General features: G+C 45.4%; 1 long non-coding RNA gene across 1 annotated transcript; it reads right to left on the bottom strand.

The window, feature by feature from the left end:
* Nucleotides 1–12983: 12983 nt before the first annotated feature.
* On the bottom strand, nt 12984–16289 carry LOC148001007 (uncharacterized). The gene is made up of 3 exons (XR_015638897.1): nt 16104–16289; nt 15760–15920; nt 12984–15459 (listed from the first exon to the last, which is right to left on the bottom strand). It is a non-coding gene; the product is annotated as an uncharacterized LOC148001007 (long non-coding RNA).
* Nucleotides 16290–22561: the final 6272 nt, after the last annotated feature.

Genomic DNA, 22561 nt, shown 5'->3' with positions numbered 1-22561 from the left:
AGAAAAAAAAATCAATATTTGAGTATTCCCAACCAGATTTCAGTGGGAAGCAAGAAGATAAACGCAGTGTGGTTCCGGATTCCCATGTGTGAAATGCACGGGCATTGAGCTGGATCTGTTATTCCATTGGATGCTGAAAACCCAGCTTTAAGGTCTGGGAGTTTGGTTTAACACAGAGCATGTGCTAAGCATTTGCCAACCCCTGAGTTCATCTGGAGCACTGCAGGGATGAGCCTGCCATTCTCAGGAGGAGACAGTGCTTAGCAGGCCAACAGCAGAAAACCACTTCAGTGTGTGTGTGTGTGTGTGTGTGTGTGTGTGTGTGTGTGTGTGTGCATGTATACACACATTGTTTGGCTCGCTGCCTTTAATTTGAGCCAGAAAGGTTCTTTTCTCAGGCTGGAGAGATAGCATAGTGGTTAAGAACAAGCACATACAGAGGATCCAAGTTCAATTTTTCAGCATTCACACAACAGATCGCAACAGGGCTCCGTAAAGGAACCAGCAGAAATCCAGATTTAACCCTATTCCAGGTTCTCTCTCTCTCTTTTTCTCTCTCTCTCTCTCCAGCCCCCCTCCCACACATACTTTTTAAACATAAAGTTTCCCTGTCAATTCTTCACAGTGCCTGTGCCTATTGTAAGCCAGGAATGGTAGTAACGGCAGTGCCCAACATTGATGACAAAAATAAAGGCTCTCTGACTGGCTGCACTTCCCAGGCCACAGTAAGCAGAGAGCGGCCAAAAGTCAACGAAGGCAGTAGTTTGAAGGTTTACTGCTTGAGGAATGTGGACTAGCCAGGCAGGTTTCTAGAGACAAGGCAGTATTTGTAGAAAGTGAACAGCATTTCATTCCAAAGATATCCCCCAGGCCTCAGGACTGACCCCACGTCTCCTTCTGTAATAAATGTTTTACAATGTGCCTTTACTAAAGTTAAATCAACATACTAACTACAAGCAATTTTTAGTATAAGAATTAAATAAGACTATACAAAATAGGAGCTGGAGAGGTGGTTCTGTGGTTAAGAGCACTGACTGCTCTTCCAGAGGTCCTGAGTTCAATTCCCAGCAACCACATGGTGGCTCACAGCCATCTGGAATAGGATCCAATGCCCTCTTCTGGTATGTATCTGAAGACAGTGTACTCATATAAATAAAAATAAAGAAATCTTTAAAAATATACAAAATAATACATACTCAGAATGTGAATATTCAGACAGTTATATTACAAAACACCCTATGTCAGACTCAAGCAGCCCTGTTGCTTGAGATAGTTATAAGCGCAGACTGAGGTGTTTATATTTCACTATGACTCAAGCAGCAGGCACGGAGCTGCAGTGGTGGCAACTTTCCTATAAGCTGTCAACAAAAAAAAGGCCAAACACTATCTGCATGCACTCACCTCAAGAACCTAGAACCCACAAGCTCACAGAGACTGAAAGTAGATCAGAGGAAACTGGGCTACAGGGGGCATGATGGGAGTTCCTGATCATTGGCTGCACCATCCCTGTCTGGAGTCATGGAAAAGATTTGGAAGTGAACAGTAACGACGGTTGGGTAACATTCTGAATGCAATTAAAGCAAGCCAGCCACTGATCTCGTTCACTTCGAAATGGCTAAATGGATTTGTTGTAATAAAAGCTTCACCTGGCCACGGTGGTGAATGCAATACCAGTTCTTGTGAAAGGACTGAGGCAGGAGGATTACAAATTTCAGGTCAGCATGGGCCCCATAGCAAGAGACTAAGGGAAGGAAGGAAGGAAGGAAGGAAGGAAGGAAGGAAGGAAGGAAGGAAGGAAGGAAGGACCTTGCCAAAAAAAAAAAAAAAAAAAACAAAACAAAAAAAAACAAAACAAAACAAAACTCGTTTGGAAATAAAATGGAGCCGGTTCTAACTCTGGACTATACAAAGTAAGAGTCTGTCACAGAAAAAAAAAGGAGGGGTGGGGATGGTGGGAAGAAATGAAGTAAAGGACGGTGGGAGAGAGAGAAAGGAGGGACTTGCAGAATTTTTGTATGTTTATAAGTAGAATAGAGCTGGTCCTAGCTCTGAAAATTAATGCATGGCATTCACCTACATGATTCACCAGCGGGATATCTGATAACTTCCCAGGACAATTCTTTATGGTCCGGGACTATCCTACAGGATGTCCAGTATGGCGGGTCAGCGCCACTAAATGCAAGTAAGGCTCCCTTTATTACAAAAATGCCCAGGTTCAAGAAAACAGCTCCGCCCCTCTTGAGAGTTAGGAGGCAGGAAGTGAAGAGAGAGAGCCTAGGCGGCGCCTGGGTTCTGGCCAAGGGCGTGCCTGAAGCCCTCGGGGAGCATGGGGGCAGAGGGCTCCGTAAAGGAACCAGCAGAAATCCAGATTTCTGGTAAACGGATCTAGCTGAAGGATAGGGAGTTAAAGGGAAAGGAACGGGTGAACTAGCCGGTGAGGTTTAGTCCAGTTTTTATCCTTAACAGTCTCCAGTTCACGCCTGCAAAGCTCATTGCGTTCCCCTGCCAGACGGTGGAGCTAGAGAGCCTCGTACAGATCCCGGTCCTCTGGGTTCAGGTTTGAGGCAGGGCTGACTCAGCCCTCCACGGATGACACAGCAGGATCGCCGACTGTGACCTGCAAGCAACAGCTTCATTTATCGAATAATTAGCTAATTCTTTTTTTTTTCATTTAACTTTAACGACCTATGACAGGTGGGGCGGTGGCATTGGAAGGTTCAGACAGCTCAAACAGAAATCAGTAAGATAAGTCAGGACCCTGTCACAGACTCCTAGGCAAGAAATTAAAAATCTCTTGCAATCTTCTAAGTGTCCCTAGGCAGCCTGCCCAGTGGGGCTGCGGCAGTCCCTCCCCTCCTCCTCCCTGCGGTTAGCTGGGACTTCTACTGGAGGAGGAACACAGTCACGCAGTGGCTCCGCCCACCTCCTAGCCAATCACTGCACAGCCCTCTCCCTCCTTCCTAGCACCTGATGGATATCGAAGCATTTAAGCCGGCCATCTCGAGGGTTTAAGAGCTTGGGAACAGTGGCTTCCACAGGACGCTCGAAGGTCCTGGTTGCAGCGTTTGTGATTCTAAAGCTGGCACTGTTAGGAAAATGGGATTGGCTGACAGGCCGGTGGATCTGGGTTGTTTACCTCCCGAGGCTCTGTGCTCACATCGCGGACACACACACACACACACACACACACACACACACACACACACGCCGGGACCAAAAGCCTCTAGTGTCACCTTTTCTACCTCTTCGGAGGTGGAGGCAAAAGGCCACCTGATGCCAGTGTCTTTTGGTGAACCATTCAACCGTCCCTTCCAGCACTTGCAGGACTCTGCTTTTCGGAGACCTGGCAGCTGCCAGGCGTCTCCGTGCCATGTATTAGATTCTGGGTGGCAGGAGCCAAGTCTATGCAGTCCATGCAACCTGAGCCCTTTCTGTACTGTAATCAATATGATGGTGAGTCCTCTGCACGAATAACCAGGGAAACTGCACCACCACCACCCATCCACCTCCATATACTTTCACAGCATCTCACTGGATCTGGACCACACCTGGCCAGGCAGGTGCCCTTGTTATGCCCATTTTATAGATAAGGAAATAGAAGCCTCGAGTCACCTGCCTGGAATGCAGCAGAACCACTCTGAGCAAATCCCTTCCAAAGGCAACCTCATTTGGTTCACGGTTTAAGAGGAGGTCAAGCACAGTGGGGAAGACACAGCCCCAGGAAGGTGAGACACCTGGTCATGTGTCCACAGTGAATGTGTTCTTTTTGAAGACACCGATTGAATTTCCAGGAGGAGAACTGATTATCAGGCTCAGAGAACTGAAAGACCAAAGGGGAGCATTAAGTAATGGTAAAAGCATATCTGCAGGGGCAGCTTCTAGGGCATAAGGAGGAGTGAGGGCAAGGGATCGAAGAACTTTGGACTGGGGTGGGGAAGAGTAGAAGCTTGGAGAGTTCCAAAGGGCTGAAAACTAGGCCTTGGAAAAGGGGCTTTATAACTGAATTGTGTCCCCCTAAAAAAAGACAAGCAGATGTCTTTTTAAAAGATACATTTATTTTTATTTCGTGTGTATGAGTGTTTTGCCCGTGTGCATGTGGTCCACATGCATGCAGTGCTTGCACAGGCCAGAAGAGGGCGTGAGAACCCTGGAACTGAAATTAGAAAGTTGTGAATCGCCTTATGTGTGCTGGAATCCAAACCCAGGTCCACATGCTGCAACTGACCCTAGAGTTCAGAGCTTCAGCTAGTCTGGCTACTCGGCTTGCTCTGGGAATTCTCTGTCTCTGCCTTCCATGGCTGATGAGGTTATGGGCAATCACTTTATCCACCGAGCCATCTCCTCAGCCCCATAGTTCAGCTACTTTAAGCCACCAAGCTTCTGGTGCCTTTTCATGGCAGTCAAGAGGACAGTGCCCAGCAGTGCTCCTGTGTCTGGGGGATTCACCATGAGTCTAGATCTGGGAGTATAACAGCTACCATCCACTGTCAGGTACATGGAATTTTTTTTTCTATTTGCATGAAACCCGAAAGACAGCACAGAGAACAGATTGTCCTCGACCTAGTTAGGGTTGTCATGGCTGTGATGAAACACCACAACCAAAAGCAATGAAGGGAGGAAAGGATTTATTTGGCTTAAGCTTCCCCAGCACTGCTCATCATTGAAGGAAGTCCGGGCAGGAAATCAAACAGGGCAGGAACCTGGAGGCAGGAACAAATGCAGAGGCCATGAAGGGGTGCTGCTTACTGGCCTGCTCCTCGTGACTTGCTCAGCCTGCTTTTTTATAGCACTCAGGACTACCATTCCAGGAGTGGCACCACCCACAATGGTTCAGGCCCTCCCCTATCAATCACTAATTAAGAAAATGCCTTCCAGTCTTGCGCACAGCCCGGTCGATCTTACAGAAGCATTTTCTCAGTAGGGGTTCCCTCCTAAGATGACTTTAAGTTGACATAAGACAATCCAACTCCTCTCTCTTCCAGCCTCACAACCTCTTGCTCGCCTATTTTGTGCCCCATGTCTGCATATGAGAGGGGTGAGAACAGAGTTCAGGTGGGTGGGGAGCTGAAGGGTAAGGTTAGTAACGGAAAGGGAGTATGCGAACTAGAATGTCGAAAGTAGTATCTTCATCTCTACTTGCCTCCATCGACCCCAGCATCTTCTTTTACATATCTAGGCAGAAGTAGAAGAAAACCGACCTCAACTGTCTTAGCAGTCCTCTGATGATGTTTCTGAAGCTCTTACAGTTGCTGCAGATGTCCTAACTTGTATGAGCACAATCATTACTTTAAATATAGTGTGCGCTACACTGGCTGTGACATCTGGTAATTTAACTGATAACAAAGTAAATATGTGACCAATGTGACTCATGCTGTAACCACCTTTTCTATATGGCTTCCTTTTGTAATTCTGTTACTGTTTGTGCATTTAAAAGTCTCCTTAGGAAAGAGTCAAAAGTTTTGCTAAGGCAACAAAGGAACTCCCTCAAAGAAGTTGTGAAGAGATGGCTCAGAGGTTAAGAGCATGGGTTGCTCTTTCAGAGGTCATGAGTTCAATTCCCAGCAGCCACATGGTGGCTCACAACCATCTGTAATGGGATCTGATTCCTTCTTCTGGTGTGTATGAAGACGCTACAGTGTACTTGAATATGATAAATAAATAAATCTTAAAAAAAAAGAAGTTGTGAACTAAACCCTTGTGAGGCAATTAATACAGGGTCTGCTACATAGTTGTTCCTTTTCCCTTCCTATTTTAAGATTTCTTTTTAAAGATATCTTTTTATTTATGTAAATGCGCATGTCTGTGTATGTCATATGTACTGTAGGTGCCTGTGCAGACCAGAAGAGGGCGCTGGGGTTCCAGGTGGTTGTGAGCTACCAATATGGGTGCTGGGAACCAAACTTGAATCTCTACAGGAAGTGATAATAAGTGGTGTCTCTCCAGCCCCAGACTCTAGTCTTTACTTTTTTTTTTTAAGTAGCTATCACCTACACACATCCTCCTACATAGTTTATTAATAAATCATGTTTAAGTGGCTAATAAACCCTAATACAATGTAAGTGCTACATGGGAATAGTTGTAATATTGGATCACTTAGGAAATTATACCAAAGCAAATATCTGTACCTATCGGTTGGTTGGGGATCTCCTGATGTTGTGTGTCTCAGTACAGCCTTGCTTGATTTCTTTTATTTTATTGGTGTATTTTTATTTTTAAGAATTATTTATTCATTTTATGATGTGAGTATGCTGTAGCTATCTTCAGACACACCAGAAGAGGACATCGGATCCCATGACAGATGGTTGTGAGCCACCATATGGTTGCTGGGAATTGAACTCAGGGCTTTAAGAGCTGTCGGTGCTCTTAACCACTGAGCCACCTCTCTAGCCCCCTATTTGTTGTTTTTGGACTGCAATCTTATCTAGAAATTTAGCATACACATTAGATAGAAGGAAAGGCTCTGGGCTGGAGGTAAAGTGTTGACAGCCGGCCAACCTTCTCACTTTCCATTGCTGGAGATGCACTCTATCTCAGACACAATTTAATTTCCAATGCATTTTTAACCCACTATTTATTGAACGCACAGATGTGGAACTCATAGAAGGTAAACTACCCTTCATAAATGGCATCTTGAAATGTGTTCAAGGGCAGGGGAGATAGCTCAACAGGTAAGCATTTTCTGCAGAAGCATGAAGACAGGCGTGAAAACACATACAAGCCAAACAAGCATAGTAACCAATCTGCAATTCCAGCAGTGAGAGGGAGCAAAAACACAGGATTCCTGGAGCAATCTGGCTAGACTTGGTCTCCATATATAAGGTATAACATGGTCAAGGGAGATAGACCTCAGGCCTACACACACAGACACACACACACATACACACACATACACACACATACACACACATACACACATACACACACACATACACACACACATACACACACATACACACACACATACACACATACACACACACATACACACACATACACACACACATACACACACATACACACACATACACACACATATACACACATACACACACACACACACACAAAATACACCTATGCAAAAATAAGAAAAAGTTTTTACTTTATTTTGATGCTTAAAACCACAAAAACCACAAACTGTTTCTGCATGCTAAGAATGTAATATTTAAACTGTGCTGCTTGAATCCTTGGGGGTTGTAAGGCAATGTGTCTCCAGCAGCTACTGAAAACGAGGACGTTAGTGGGTAGTCGGTACTTGACATCTTACAACTCAAGCCAAGAGCCTTTTCTTGTATTTAATGTGTATGACGTTTCTAGATAAGATAGCATTGGAAACAACAGCAACAAATAAAACCATGCAAGACCATAAAGAGACACAGGGCATCCGGAGATCCCAACCTCTTTGTACTACATATCAGGATAGAAGTGAGCAGTCCCACTGACGGGGGCTGCTGGACTGTTAAATCAAGGGGTGCTAACATAGGTAGGGGTTGAGGTACCCACAGAAGGGTGACACAGTACATTAGGACCTTGTTACCTTTAGCCGCAAAGAAGGAAAGGGAGAGGGCATTTGACACCTAAGGAGGGCAGGATAATAGAAAAGGGTGCAGCCCTGGAAGCCTTGGATGCAGGCCATCTGCAGGAACGTGGCAGGGAGCAAATAGGAAAACATACTCTGACCACATCCTCTGAGCACTCTTCAACCCCGACACCTGCCTCCCAGTGACCAAACTCAAGCACAGTCACAAGGCAGGGAATCCAGGAAACAAATATTTAGCAGTCATCTCTGAAGCTTATGGTATGGTCGGGAAGCACTTATTTAACATTTACCGTTTTCTGCTGTGTGAATGCGCTTATGGTGGCCACCCAATCACAAGGTTGAAGAGAGGGTCCCATAATCAGCTCCTGAAGCCTCCAGCATGCCAGCGAAGCACACCCCACGACAGTCAGCCTCTCAGGACACAGAGTGGAGAAGGCTGAAGAGGGGCCCAGGAGGAGGACATTAGTGTCCTGTGCTAGAGTTGGTGTCCATGCTGCACCTGCCAATATTTCAAGTCAAGAATCTGATATCTGCACCGAAGGCACAAGTGCCTCTGTCTTCACCCTCACTAGAACTGCGACTGACCAGGCAAATGTAGACCAATTCTGTAGACAGGGAATCAGCACACTGGTCATATAGAAGAGAAAGGACGGAGAGGAAGAGGGAGGGAGTTGAGGTGGTTTGAATATGCTTGGCCCAGGGAATGGTACTATTAGGAGGTGTGCCCTTGTTGAAGTAAATGTGTCACTATGGGGGTGGACTTTGAGACCCTCTTCCTAGCTGTCTGGAAGCCAATCTTCCTCAGACTGCCTTTAGAACAAGATGTGAAACTCTCAGCTCTTCCAGTGCCAGGCCTGCCTGGACGCTGCCATGCTTCCTGCCTTGATGATAATGGACTGAACCTCTGAACCTGAAAGGTAGTTCCAATTAAATGTCCTCTATAAAATTTGCCTTGGTCATGGTGTCTCTTCATCCTAGCTAAGATAGGAGAGATGGAGAGAGATTGATGGATTCCATTCAGGGCTAAGGGTAGAAAGTCTGCCTTCTCCCTACCCATACCAGTTTCCAGTCAAAACCAGGGTCAGAAAGAAGCAAGTTGCTTAGGCTGAGAAGTGTGCTTCTACAACCTCATCGAGCTCTACATAATAGCTCAACAGCCTCCTGCAACCACTTGGATCCTATGGAGACAGGCAGGGTGACATATCACAAAAGGTATTCAAGGGTGGGGTCACTGTATAATGTACCATCTGTCACTGAGCTGGAAGTCCCGGTCTGAGAAGTCATGGTGTCCTCCTGCTACAGCTACAAAGCCAGTATATTCTTCATGACCTGTGTGGTCCATCTCACTGAGCAGTCACTGAAGAGACTGAGATGCTGTGAGGTTTAGGACCAACTCTCTAAACTTGACTCTAGTTCTCTGGGTAGCAAACAAAACAAAATAGTAGCCTAGAAGAACCACCTGCTTCCCAGACCTCTAGCTATGAGCTTTCTATTGCTTCTTTAACCCATGTCAATGTGTCAAGTTCTCCTTCGAAGATGGGAGAGAAACAGGCTCTGCAAGTGTTTGTTATTGTTGACAGCCTCCTCTTCCTTAGGTCTGAAACTCCACAGAGGGTGGGGACCGGCAGTCCCACTGAGAAACCCTGTGCCAAATTCTACATCCCCTCCCACTGCTGCTCCACACCCAAGCCTCAGGCAGCAACCGAGACAAGAAACACACAGATGGGGAGGGTGGAGGGGATTCGGTTTGAGCTGCTAACCATAGCAACAAGACCCAGACGGGGTAACATCGTTTACAGAGGCCGGTCAGAGAGGTGACCTTGCAGCCAAACAAAAGACGTAAAAAGATGACTTACCTTCCTTCCTCCTCTGTACCCACTAATTCTTTTATGTTCCCTTAGAAAAATGCTTTAATAAGTGCACAATTTCCTTCTCCTTAAGGTTTGAGAAACATTCTAACAGTGTCCACTGCTGCTTCTCAAGGGAAACAGGATGCTGGTGAGACCTCCCATCAGGAGCCATTAGAGTTGAAACATCTTGTCTCTGCGCATGCGCGACATCAGAGAGACAGGGTACTTAGGAAGCGAACGTGGCCGAGCAGCAGCCTGAAAACCAGTCACTACACGAACAGAAAGAAATGCCCAAAGCAGAGAAAGCTACAAACAGGGTCTGGACAAAAATGAGAGGCAAAAGGGCCAGCAGATGCAGACAGCCGAGAACTTGTAAGGGAAGTGGAGAAGGGGTCGGAGAGGCGGCTCTGTTGTGAAGACCCGAGATTGGTTCCCAGCACCCATCTCAGGCAGCTCACGACTGCTCATAACTCCATCAGTTCCAAGGGATTCATTGTCCTCTTCCGGCCGCTGCAGGCATCTGCACAGACAAGGATACATGAACACTTGTGCGTGCACGCATGTGTGCACACACGCACACAAATAAATAAATGAATGGATAAACATCTGAAAGTAGATAAATGAAAAACCCTAAAAATCCAATTATAAAGATCAGCTCAGTATTTCTAAAAACAAACAAACAAACAAACAACAACAAAAATAAAAGCCTAACCCAGGACAAAACTGCATAGAATGTAAACTGAATAAAAATAGATTTTCCAGTCTCTGCAGCAATAATACAAAAGGAACAGGTGGCAGGATCAGAACACGCAGAGACGAAGACAGGAGAAAGCCACTGCACTGGCATTGTCCTGCCTCTGATCTAAAGGGCAATCCAGAAACAAGGAAACAAAAGCAAAGCCTAACTCATGGGGTTCGTGAGGCCTCTTGTTTTAATATTCTCTCTCTCTCTCTCTCTCTCTCTCTCTCTCTCTCTCTCTCTCTCTCCCTCCCTCCCTCCCTCCCTCCCTCCCTCTCTCTCTTTCTCTCTCTCTCTCTCCCCCTAGTGAGATGACTCTGAGTAAAAGCACTTTCCACACAAGCCCAATGCTGAGAGTTCAATTCCCAGAACCCACACAGTGGAAGAAGAGAACCAGCTCTTCCTCTGACATCCTGGCAGCATTTTCACATGTATAAAAGACATACAGACAGACAGACAAGACGGGACCAAAATTCACTGAAAATGAGGGGAAAAAACCACAATCACCAAATAACTGAAAAAAGACGAGTAATTGCTTTAAAGGTAAACATCTTACAAAAGAACTTAGAAATTTAGCATGGCTAAGGATTCAGTGTGCAGAAACTTAGCACAGTTAACAGGATTCCATACGCTAATGCCAACACCCTCTTTGAGGATAAAACCAGCTCTGCTCAAGCGCTGAAGCTGGGGTATTTCATTATTATTTGAAATTCTCGTTAATGAAGTCAGAAAAAGGAGTTGGAAACCAAAAAACCAGCTTTCATTGCTCAGAGCAGGGATAAGTACTCATTCTACAAGGTTTATTTGTGTATCCCAAAAACTCATTATTATTTAATCATTAAGAATATTCAGAAATCACCAAGGCCGTCGGGTTCCCTTTGGGCTCACAGTGTGAGGGTGCTGTCCGTCCTGGTGGGGAAGGTTTTACAATAGGGACTCGAGCTGTGGCAGCAGGGGCATGAGGTGGCTGGACGTTGTTAAACATACATTCAGGGCTGCAAGGAAAGGGACCACCACATTAACTGAAGTGTATGCACAAGGCAAACTTTACTCTTGATCAAGAGGGTCCCTTCCGAAGAAGGAACACTCTGAGTCAGGAAGTGCATTTGGTTTTTAATTCTAGCTCAGGTGATGTCTGTGTGCCACACCCCCATTGGCTAGAGTTCAACCTCATAATCTTACTCAATTGGCTAGTCTGAAAATAGTTGGCCAAACAGGAAATGAAGGAGGGAGGGGTCACTGCTCCAAGGAGAAAAGGGTCACTGCTCCAGGCGATCAAGTTCCTAGCATAGAGCAGTGGGCCTTTGTATAGACCAAGGTTTTACTGGGTGAGAGAATTCAAACATTTGTCTAAAAGTCTTACAAAGTGGGAGAGACAAAGAGATCTTTCTCTCTTGTACCTAAACATAAGTTTTATAGTATTTGATATAAAATCCACGTTTGCTATTTCTTACAACATGGCATTAACAGTCATTAAGCAAAGAGAGAGGCATGGTCATGCTCTTTTACTCAGTCTGAACCCAGCCCACGGGTTGTTGCTGCACTTTCGGGGTGGGAGCTCCCTCATCTATTAACCTCTCTGGACTCACCCTAATAGGCGTGCCAAGAAGTATGACTCTAGATGACTCTAAGTCCAGTCAAGTTGGCAATTAAGATTAATCATCATCGTCGTGACATAAAATATGTGCAATTAACCTGAGAAACTGCTCAATATCCTTGCTCATTAGGGAAATGCAAATTAAAACTATAATGGAATACTAGTGTCTACTCATTAGCATGTCTAAAAAAGTCCTGACCACACTGAGTTTTGGCAAACGAATTCTTACTGCTGACGGGAATGTAAAATTAGACAAGCATTTTGAACAGTTGGGCAGTTCGCTAAAAAGTTAAACACTTAACTTCCATGTGACCCAGACATTCCACTTGCAAATATTTATCCAAGAAGAAGAAGACCATTCGCCTGCAGCAAGAGTTGAAGAGGAATGTTCACAGAAGCTTTCTTGCGGTGACCAGACCCTGGAAACAATACGCAGGTAAAATGGACTTGCTATGCTGTCCATATGATGCCGCACAGTGATCGAAGGGGGGAGCCATGATGAAGCAAACAGCAGCAGCCTGCCAGGATGGCTCAGTGGGTAAAAGGGCTTGCTGCAAAGTGTGAGGATCTGAGTTCAAAACCCCCTGAACCCACACAAAAGTCACCCAAGCAGTGCATTTATCATGGCAAGAGACATGGAAACAGGAGATGCTGCAGAAGCTCCAGGGCCAGCAACGAGCAGAGACCCTGTAGGACAAACCCATAGGCTAAGACTGACAAGAGGCTGCCCTTTGACTTCCACACAGGAACCATGGTGCATGTCCTCCCTCCCCCACACAAACAGCCCACAAAGAGTGCAGCCCGAAAAATATTTAAGGTTCTGCTAATTTTAAAAATCCTAGAAAAGGGGTTGGGGATTTACCTCAGCAATAGAGCGCTTGCCTAGCGAGCACAAGGCCCTGGGTTCGGTCCCCAGCTCCGAAAAGAAAAGAAAAAAAAATCCTAGAAAATCAGACTGCTCTTCTGTAAAGCAGATGATTGGCTGCCTTGAGCCAGGGGCTGGTGGGGGGGGGGCAGTGTCAAAACACTGGAAGGAAGCTTTTGAGGTCATGGAAATGCTATTAATTTGGTTGCGGTGATGTGTTTACAAATATGTACATCAAAACTCATCCCACAGAAGCCAGGCATGGTGGCACACACCTTTCGTTCCAGCACTTGGGAGGCAGAACCAGCCTGATCTACAGAGTGAGTTCCAGGACAGCCAGGGCTGCATAGGGAGATACTGTCTAAAAACAAAACAATAAAACACTCACCCAACTGTACACTTTAAATATATGAAGTTTATTATATTAATTCTACAGAGCTGGAAATATGACAACAATCAAATAAATGCAGTAGCCTACATGTCTTTTAAATATTTGTTTTAATTTCTGAGTGTGAGTATTTTGCCTGTGTATGTATGTACACCATGTGTATGCAATGCCCAAAGAGGCCACAAGGAAGCTTCCGATCCTTGAGACTAGAGTTACCATGGTTGTGATCTGTCTACCATGTGGATGCTGGGAACCTAGCCTAGATCTTCTGGGAGAGGAGTAAGGGCCACTGAACCCTCTCTCTAGCCTTTTATATATAATTTTTACATACTGAGAAGAGCCAGTTACAAATATAATGGGAAAATGTATTGTTCACCATACCCCCCCAAAGCAGTATAACCTATATAAAATTAATTATATGTTAGGGATTGTGTGAAACAATTTTTGTAAGAGTTCAAATCTTTGACAATATTGGGGAAAAATAAACCTGAATCAATGAAAGGGCAAGATATCAATGAAGGTTACAACCTGAGCTCATTCCCCAGGACCCACAGAGTGGAAGGGAAGAACAGAGATCCCCACCAGTTGTTCTCTGAACTCCACTCTTGCATGTGGCACACACACACATGCACAAATATATAAAGAAAATATTTCAAAAGTGAAATGATGTGTTTCCATAAGGAAAGATCTGAATGCATGTAGTAGAATCTGAATGAGTTCTCACTCTGAGAAAAGGGCGACCCTATCTGTGACTGCTAAGAATGCTGATTGCCAGAGAGGCTCTTGAGTATCTTCCTCAGGAACCTCCCTCCTTTGGAGACCCACTCCTCTACCCCCACCCACATTCTCACCCACAAGCTTGACAACTCCCTTGCAAAGTTTTGTTCCTAGTGACAGATCAGCTGGTAAGGAGGGAGTTTTAGAGTCTTGGTGTCATGATGTCCCCTACGGGCTTGTGTGTTTGAACGCTTGGTCCCCAGGTAGTAACCCTGTTTGGGCCTCTGGCTTAGCTGGCAGACTCAGGCCACTAGGGGCAGCTCCAGTTTCTGTTTCCTTACCTTGATCTGTCAGCATGTGACCAACCGGGGCTGCACACTCCTGTTGCCAGGGACTCCTACCATCCTGCCTTCCCCACCCGAAAGAAACCTGTTCTCCCTTAAATTGCTACTCTCAGGTACTTGGCCACACGATGAGAAACATCACCAGTATGCCTGCTCCTTTTGCTTCAGTGTGGAGCCGCTATGGTGAGGTGATCCGTGACAGCTGTAGAACCTCCTTGGGATCTGTGCCCTTGTGAACTCCACTGCGTTCAGAGTTCTTCTCCGTCTCCCTCCCTGGTGCCTGTGGCTGGTAATCCCAGGGCTCTCCCTAATAAACCTATTATCTACTTTCCCAGGGAACTTGACCTACAACAGAAGGTAAAGGTGTCAATTATTCCCCAATTAAAGTATACGCTTACTGCAAGTTCTCATCGGAATAGCAGCGGTGATATTTGGATAAGTGAAAATAGCTAAGAAATGGGGGAGGGTGGCTCTTGGTAAGAATAATGAAGTTAGACTGGAAACACGGGAAATTAAATTTGATTAGAAAGCTATAATAATTTAAACAGTGTATTAATGGTGCTGTCCTAAGAAAGGCCATAGTAACAAACCTGACTATACCACACGACACAGCAGGGTCATGTCCTTTTTCACCATTACAATTGGTGTGTGTGTGTGTGTGTGTGTGTGTGTGTGTGTGTGTGTGTGTGTGTGTGTGTGTGTGTTGGGGTGGGATCTTGCTTAGATGTGGGGGTCAGATGATAGTTTGTGGGAGTCAGTTTCCTCCTCCCTCACTGTGGGAGCCAGGCACTGAACCCCTGTTGTCATGCTTAGAGGTGAGTGCCCTCACCCACTGAGCCATCTGGAGGACCCCAAAATGATCTTATCTTTCCACAATGCTCTTGGTGCATCCTTGACTTTTAAAATGCTGTTTTGTCATAAGGACGCCGATTCCTTAGGCCCCTTTTCCTGGAAACAGTTCATTCTGTCATATGGACACTGTTGGTAGTGCTGACATTCCGCTAGCCCCTTAACAATGTTAGCAAACATCGTCGTCATCATCATCACTGTTTCCATCTCATCTTAGGTCTTTCCATCTTAAGTCACAATTAATTTTTAGGATCTTGTCACTCCTCTTCTCTGTGGCCACGTCTCACTAACATTCCACTCAGGTCCATCCAGTCTTCCCCACTTCCTGCTTTCTGCTGTCTTCAATGTCCACTCTCCAGAGATCTCCCAAGACATACATGAACACAACAGGACTCAGAACTTCCCAATTCCACCTAAAATGTCTTTCGACTTTGAACGTGAACCCATGTGGCTTACAAATACTGTGCCCCATTGTCTCAGTATGGGGACAATCCTGAAGTTCCATCCCAACGTCCCTTAGACTCATGGGTTCACTCCCAGGTCCTCCCCTACTTCCATAAGCTGCCAAAAAGCCTGGAAGACAAATGACATCAAGTTTTTTCCCTAGGAAGGACTTTCCTTGACGCTGTCATCATGAACTCTTAGCTGCACTGGTACCCAAAGTCCACTGAGACTCTGTCCCTCCTCTTTCCTCTGGACACGCCCATCCTTGCATCTACTGTTCCAATCAGAATGGCTTGTACACTGATGTCTCCTGCCCTCAGAAATCTGCATGTACCAATCCCTCCATCCACAAGTCCTCACAGGTCAACCTTCTTCCTCAGGTGACACTGATAAGACCTACCTGAAAATCTTCACAGTCCCTTTACCTACCTGAGGCACCCGAGGCACTCGGGGGCTCTGCATGGAAACTGTTTCACCGGCAGAGTCTGAGGCCAGCCAGGAAACACCTTGTGCTCAGGGAATTGAGAAGGGTGTCTTCATTATTGCATCATCACACCCAATACACAGCACAGGATGCAGAATTAGCTTGGCTAAATGAGAAGAGAAACAACACAAGGAAAAAAGAGCGGGCTTGGATTCCGACATCTGGACTCCGGCCTCTGCTCCATTCTGATTGGCTAAGTAACTGAGGGCAATTTTCTTAAGCTTTCTGATACATATTTACTTTCCCCACAAAATAAACACAGGGATAGCTACTTTACAAGGTGGCTTACAGAGTCAATTAGGGAGCACGTGACATGCATAACCAGCTCCTCGTGTACAGCACAGTCTGCCTTAGCTCTCACCGCTCTTCTCCTTCCTCCTGTCCTCTCCCCATCAGCATCCCTTTCTCCTCCTTGGAGTTTAGAAAGCAGCAGTAAGAAACAAACCCATTTACTTAAAAACCCACCTTTGACTTCAAAGGCTTCCACTCCCTGCCCATGACTCAGTAAGAGCTAACCACACTGTTGCCGCACCTTATAAATAGTTGACCTTTTAACTTGTCTGACAAGTTAAGGTTGCTAGGAACAAAGAGAATGTATTCACCTGGGTGTGTCCTAGAATCCTCTTAACGAGGAGCCGTGAGGTGTTCAAGCTCTTCCTTGCACAAGCCTTCCTTAGAATACGTGAGCTTTGGAATGTCTGTAGCCATACAGCCCGGTCCTTCATAAAACACTCAAGCCTGATGTGACCCCAGAGGTCCAGATTCAATTTATACCAACGTTACCTGCAAGAAGTTTCACACTAATACGGGGATTCAGAACAAAAAAATGTGCAGCAAAGAGAAGTCACTAAGTTACAATTGTAGCCTTGTGCCCATCCTGTCTAGGAATGTGATGTCAGTATACGTGTCCTATAGCTTATATCCTTACCAAGAGACAGGTAGAGTGTTGAGGAGTGATTGGGCAATAAGGAGGGGGAATTTCATAAGACAGTTACTGTTGGAACTGAATAGTAAGGCAGAAAGGAAACATACAGAAACGGAAGAGACCCTCTCACCCTGTCAGCCAGTTCCCTTCTGTTCTCTACAGTGGGCACATGCTTACAGAAGTAATTATAGCCATTCTATGAGACACATAATCCAACTTAAATATCAGAAAACTGGGGCTCAGAGAAATTAAGTAGCACAGCTGAAGTCACACAGTGGCATCTCCATCCACCATGCCAAAGTCCCAAAGCCAGTCTGCCCAGTTCTAATACTGCACTCCTCGTCTATCAGGCAGTGTCTAATTTAGTATATACGTGAACATGGAATTAATCCTGAGTGGAGTCTGCCCAACTGGTTTTATTGAATATATAACTTTATTTACGGTCATCTGGCAGAGAAATGTTTTAGAAACTCCAAATTTTGTGTCCATCACTTAAAAAGCTTTGAGATCATCACTGAAGCCTAACGAGTGGAGAGATGAAGACATTCTGCTTGTTAAAAGGGGCTCGAGACCCCATATGAACAACAATGCCAACCAACCAGAGCTTCCAGGGACTAAGCCACTACCCAAAGACTATACATGGACTGGCCCTGGGCTCCAACCTCATAGGTAGCAATGAATAACCTAGTAAGAGCACCAGTGGAAGGGGAAGCTCTTGGTCCTGCTAAGACTGAACCCCCAGTGAACGTGATTGTTGGGGGGAGGGCGGTAATGGGGGGAAGGATGGGGAGGGGAACACCCATATAGAAGGGGAGGGGCAGGGGGAGGGGCTAGGGGGATGTTGGCCCGGAAACCGGGAAGGGGAATAACAATCAAAATGTAAATAAGAAATACTCAAGTTAATAAAGATGGGGGGGGGAAGTGAATAGAGCTAAGAATAGAAACACTAAGGGGGAAACTAGTCTCAGAGGAGGGCATCCCAGTGTTTACAGGGTAGGGGAGATCCCATTGCAATTCCAGCAGAGAGAGGGAAAAGACTCATTTAAAAACTCAACCACAGAGAGGGAGCCAGCTCTGGCAGTAAGTGCACTGGCCACAGAAGCCTGTGGCCAGAATCCAGACTTCAGGACTCATGTAAAAAGCCAGACGAGGAGGCAAGCATCTGCAGTCATATGTTGTGAGATGAGAGGTGGAAACAGAAGGTTCTCTCAGGAGCTTTGTGCCAACTCGACTGAAGTATGGTGCATGGCAGCAGAAACAAGGAATCCTGGCCTCCCTGCTGTGGAAGGAGGGATCCAGTCCCCAGGGTTGTCCTCCGACCCTACACATGCACTGTGGCAAGTGAGGAACGGCATGTGCATGCTCACACATGGACGCACACATTGCATACTAAGCAAATAATATAAATAAAGATAAATAAAGCACAAAGTACAGTTATGGGACTGGAAAGATAACTCAGCCATTAGAAGGATACATTGCTCTTACATAGCAAGAGGACCCAAGTTCAGTTCACGGCACCCACGACAGGAGACAACCACCTAAAACTCCAGCTTCAGGGGATCTGATGACCTTTTTGGCCTCCATGAGTACATGTACACACACACACACACACACACACACACACACACACACACACAGTAAAAAAAAATCTTAAAACCCAGTTTCTTCTCCATCTCCATAAGGGTGAGTTCTAAACCCCTCAGGAAACACCAAAGTCCCTTGTAGAAAAAGACATGGTACACAAATCCTCCCACATACTATAAATCATCCTGCATTATGTGTAAAGCCTAACACAAGATGTATGCCAGGTAAATTGTTATGCTATTTGGGGAATAAGGACAAGAAGAAAGCCTATACTTGAACAATATCATATTTTTTTCATGAATCCCACAGATAAGGATGGTGTGTGTGCCTGTGTGTATGTCTGTGTGTGTCTATGTGTGTGTCTGTGTGTGTCTGTGTGTATGTGTCTAAGTGTGTATCTGTGTGTGTCTGTGTGTGTGTGTAAGAGAGAGAGAGAGAGAGAGAGAGAGAGAGAGAGAGAGAGAGATTGTATGCATGCACAGATGCTCTGTCTGCATGTATGTCTGTGTACCATGCATATGCCTGGTACTAGAGGAAGCCAAACAAGAGTGCCTGTCTTAGTCAGGGTTTCTATTATTGAGACAAAACACCATGACCAAAAAGCAAAATGGGAAGGAAAGGGTTTATTCAGCTTACATTTCCATTTTGCTAGTCATCATTAAAAGAAGTCAAGATAGCAACTCAGTCAGGGCTGGAACCTGGATACAAGAGCTGATGTAGAAGCCATGGAGGGGTGCTGCTTACTGGGTTGCTCCTCATGGCTTGCTCAGCCTGCTTTCTTATAGAGACCATTACCACCATCCCAGGGAAGGAATCACATACAACAAACTGGACCCTCCCCATCAAATCACTAATTAAGACTAATTAAGAAAATGCCCTACAAGCTTGCCTACAACAGGATCTTGTGGAAGTATTTTCTCAATTAAGGTTTCCTCCTTTCAGAAGACTCTAGTTCACGTGTCAAGGTGACGTAAGACTAGCCAGCACAGGGGCAGGGACTTTGATCCAAGATGGTTGTGAGCTACCATGTGAGTGCTAGGAATTGAACGTGTGTTCTCTGGAAGAATATCCAGTACTCTGTCTTGTCTTGTCTGTCTGTCTTATCTTGTCTTGTCTTGTCTTGTCTTGTCTTGTCTTGTCTTGTCTTGTCTTGTCTTGTCTTGTCTTGTCTGTTTGAGGCATGCATTCTTTGTGTAGCATTAGCTGGCCTGGAACTAGCTCTGTAGACCAGGCTGGCCTTGAACTCAAAGAGGCAGGAGCCTCTACCCCCAGAGCTCTGGAATTAAAGGTGTATGCCACTATCTTGCAGGGAGCAGCAGTACTCTTAACCTCTAAGCCATCTCTCCAGCCCCTTGAACACTGTTCTTAGCAAGGTCTGCCTTCAGAGAAAGTAATTTAATCACAACCAATCTACTAAGGTTAACTCCGAGATGGGCCAGCCTATAAAGAGGGAAATTGCTCATTCTACCCCTGTTAACCATTTTATCCCAACAAAAGGAAATGTATTTGTTACTTTTGTTGTTGCAGTGAACAAATACCTGACAGAAAAACTTAGAAGAATAAAGATTTACTTCGGTTCAATTTTTCCAGATGATACAATCCATTGTGGTGGGAAAGCATGAAGGAGTAACTCTGGAGGTGGGCCTGTGTGACGTACTTCCTCTCACTTGACGCTGGACCAGGACGCAGGGGAGACGATGGAAAGCAGGGTCAGACTCTAAACCCCAAAGCCCTGCCCACATACTGGCCCAACTGTACCAGTCAGGGCCCATGGTCCAAAGGTTCCAGAACCCTCTAAACCATGAAGACCGGCTAAGACTCAAAAGTTCAAACACAGGAGCCTGAGCATTTTGTGTCACAGTTGAGCCACCCAGAGAGGGAAACTGGATATATGTGTTCAGCTCAGAGCCTACCAACATGGACTCAATATGAGCCTGAAACCTAAGCAAGGGACACAGAATGTCCTGTCCGCCTCACCACATTATTAAAGGACAATTTAGAACTGGGAAGATGGCTCAGTCTGGAAGGACACTTGTTGCAAAGCCTGAGGACTTGAGTTTAATCCCTGTGACCTACACAGTAAGAAGCGAGAACCAACTGCTACAAGCTGTCCTCTGACCTCCAACTCTCTCTCTCTCATGCCCGGGCCCTGATACACACATAAACTTATGACTCCTTGATTGCAGCTAGCCACCTCTCCCATGACCTGCTACATATGTCTCTAGCCTTGTTACAATCAGAAGCTAGAATCTTCCATAGAGTCTCATGTTTGGCCCTCAGTTTATGGCACCAGGCTAAGGAGCCATCAGAAGGTGGTGCTTGGCTGGTGGAAGTAGGTCACCACGGGAAGACAGGGCTTTTGAAGGTAGTACCCACCTCTGGTCCCTGATTTGCTCTGTCAGTTTCCTGGAACCTTGTGGTATGATCGAGCCTCCCGCCACGGATTGGACTATTCTGTTGTGCCTTCCATGTATGGACTGAAAGTTGGGAAACCCATGCTCCAAAATAAATCCTCCCTGAAGTGGCTTCTGCCCCATATTTTGTCACAGCAACACACAGAGTGATTAATACAGTCCTGATTCTTCTTCCTCTGAGAACATCAGTCATACTGGATTAGGGCCAAACCAATGGCCTCATTTCAACCTGATTGCCTCTTTAAACACCAAGTCTTTAACTACAGTAAATCTTTAGGTACCAAGGATTAGAACATCAATGTATGAGTTTAGAGACAGGGACAACTCAGGTCTTAATGAGTATCAGCAGTGCAATGGGAGGCTGGAAAGATGGGTTCCGTTCCCAGCACCAACATGATGGCTCATAGCCATCTATAGAATCTCAGTTCTATAGATGCCCAATTCTGACTTCTGCCTGGTGAACATGCAGGCAAAACATTCATACACATAAAATAATAAACCTTAAAAGTTTGTAAAATATTCTGGGCAGTGGAGGCACGTGCCTGCAATCCCAGCACTCAGGAGGCAGAGGCAGGTGGATCTCTGACTTTGAGGCCATCCTGGTCTACAGAGCAAGTTCCAGGATAGTCAAGGCTACACAGAGAAACTGTCTCAAAACAACAACAGCAACAACAACAACATGTAAAATATATGTAATGTGGTGGAGCTGGGGAGATTGCTCTTTGGCTAAGAACACTGGCTGCTCTTCCAGCACCCACATGGCAGCTCACTACCATCTATTACTGCAGTTCCAAGGGATCCAGCAACCTTTCTAGGCTCCGTGATTACAACACACATATGTAGTGCACAGACATACATGCAGGTAAATGCCATACATACCAAATAAATAGACCTTTAAATGTATGTATATATGTATGTATGTATGTATGTATGTATGTATGTATGTATGTATGTATATGGTATATATATATGGGACATTGTCCCATAATCTCAAATGATCCAGAAATAAGTTATTTCCGCACAATTTCCAACTTTGATATAACTGTGCTCGCGTTTAAAGCCCAAATCTTGTGTTTGAAGGTTGTTCTTGTATTCTTCCTGAAGTGTTCTGGGGGAGAGCTGAAGAGAAGGTTCAGCAGCCAGGAGCACTTGCTACTCTCACAAAGGACCTGCATTCAGTTCCTAACACTGACTCTGGACAGCTCCCAATATCCTCTAACGCCAGCTCCAGAGGATCTGATGCCCTCTTCTGGCTTCTGTGGGCAGTACACTCAGGTGCATAGACACATAATTACATTTTTTTAAAAAGTATTTTATATTCTGGGAGAATAAAGGCAAGAGAATATTTTTATAAAGAGAAAAATGGAAAGGGGCTAATTATATCTCTGAGGTATAATTCCAACTATTTAAAAATGATGCTTCCGTGAGTACTTTGTGGTTTGAGGAAACTGACTATTTGGCGGGTGATGGAACAGATCAGTTTAAGGATGATTATCTCCATGACAATGAGCTCACAGACTTCAGATCTCTGCCATGGCCCCCTCACACAGTCAAGCGAAGCTTTTTATTTCTAAAGTGGCATCTTCCATCGTCAGGATTCTTTTAACAGTCTACCAGCTCTGTGGGCCTCCCACAGGACGACAAAAAAACTAGCAGCAGAAGAAAGTGTCTTGGAATGAAGGCATAAAGAAGGGTTCAGTTTGTGCCAAACCATGACACAGTGCCATTTGTGTATGTACGGTGGTGCTATATCCAAAAAAGCAGGTGGAATTTAATTAAGTGGAAAGCGGAGGGAGAACCAGAGGCGGTGCATTAATAAAGGGA

Source organism: Rattus norvegicus, chromosome 15 (genome assembly GCF_021556685.1).
Source record: "Rattus norvegicus strain SHRSP/BbbUtx chromosome 15, alternate assembly SHRSP_T2T, whole genome shotgun sequence".
Lineage (NCBI taxonomy): Eukaryota > Metazoa > Chordata > Mammalia > Rodentia > Muridae > Rattus > Rattus norvegicus.
Note: the sequence above shows the minus strand (reverse complement) of the source record. Positions and strands in the feature narration are given on the sequence as shown.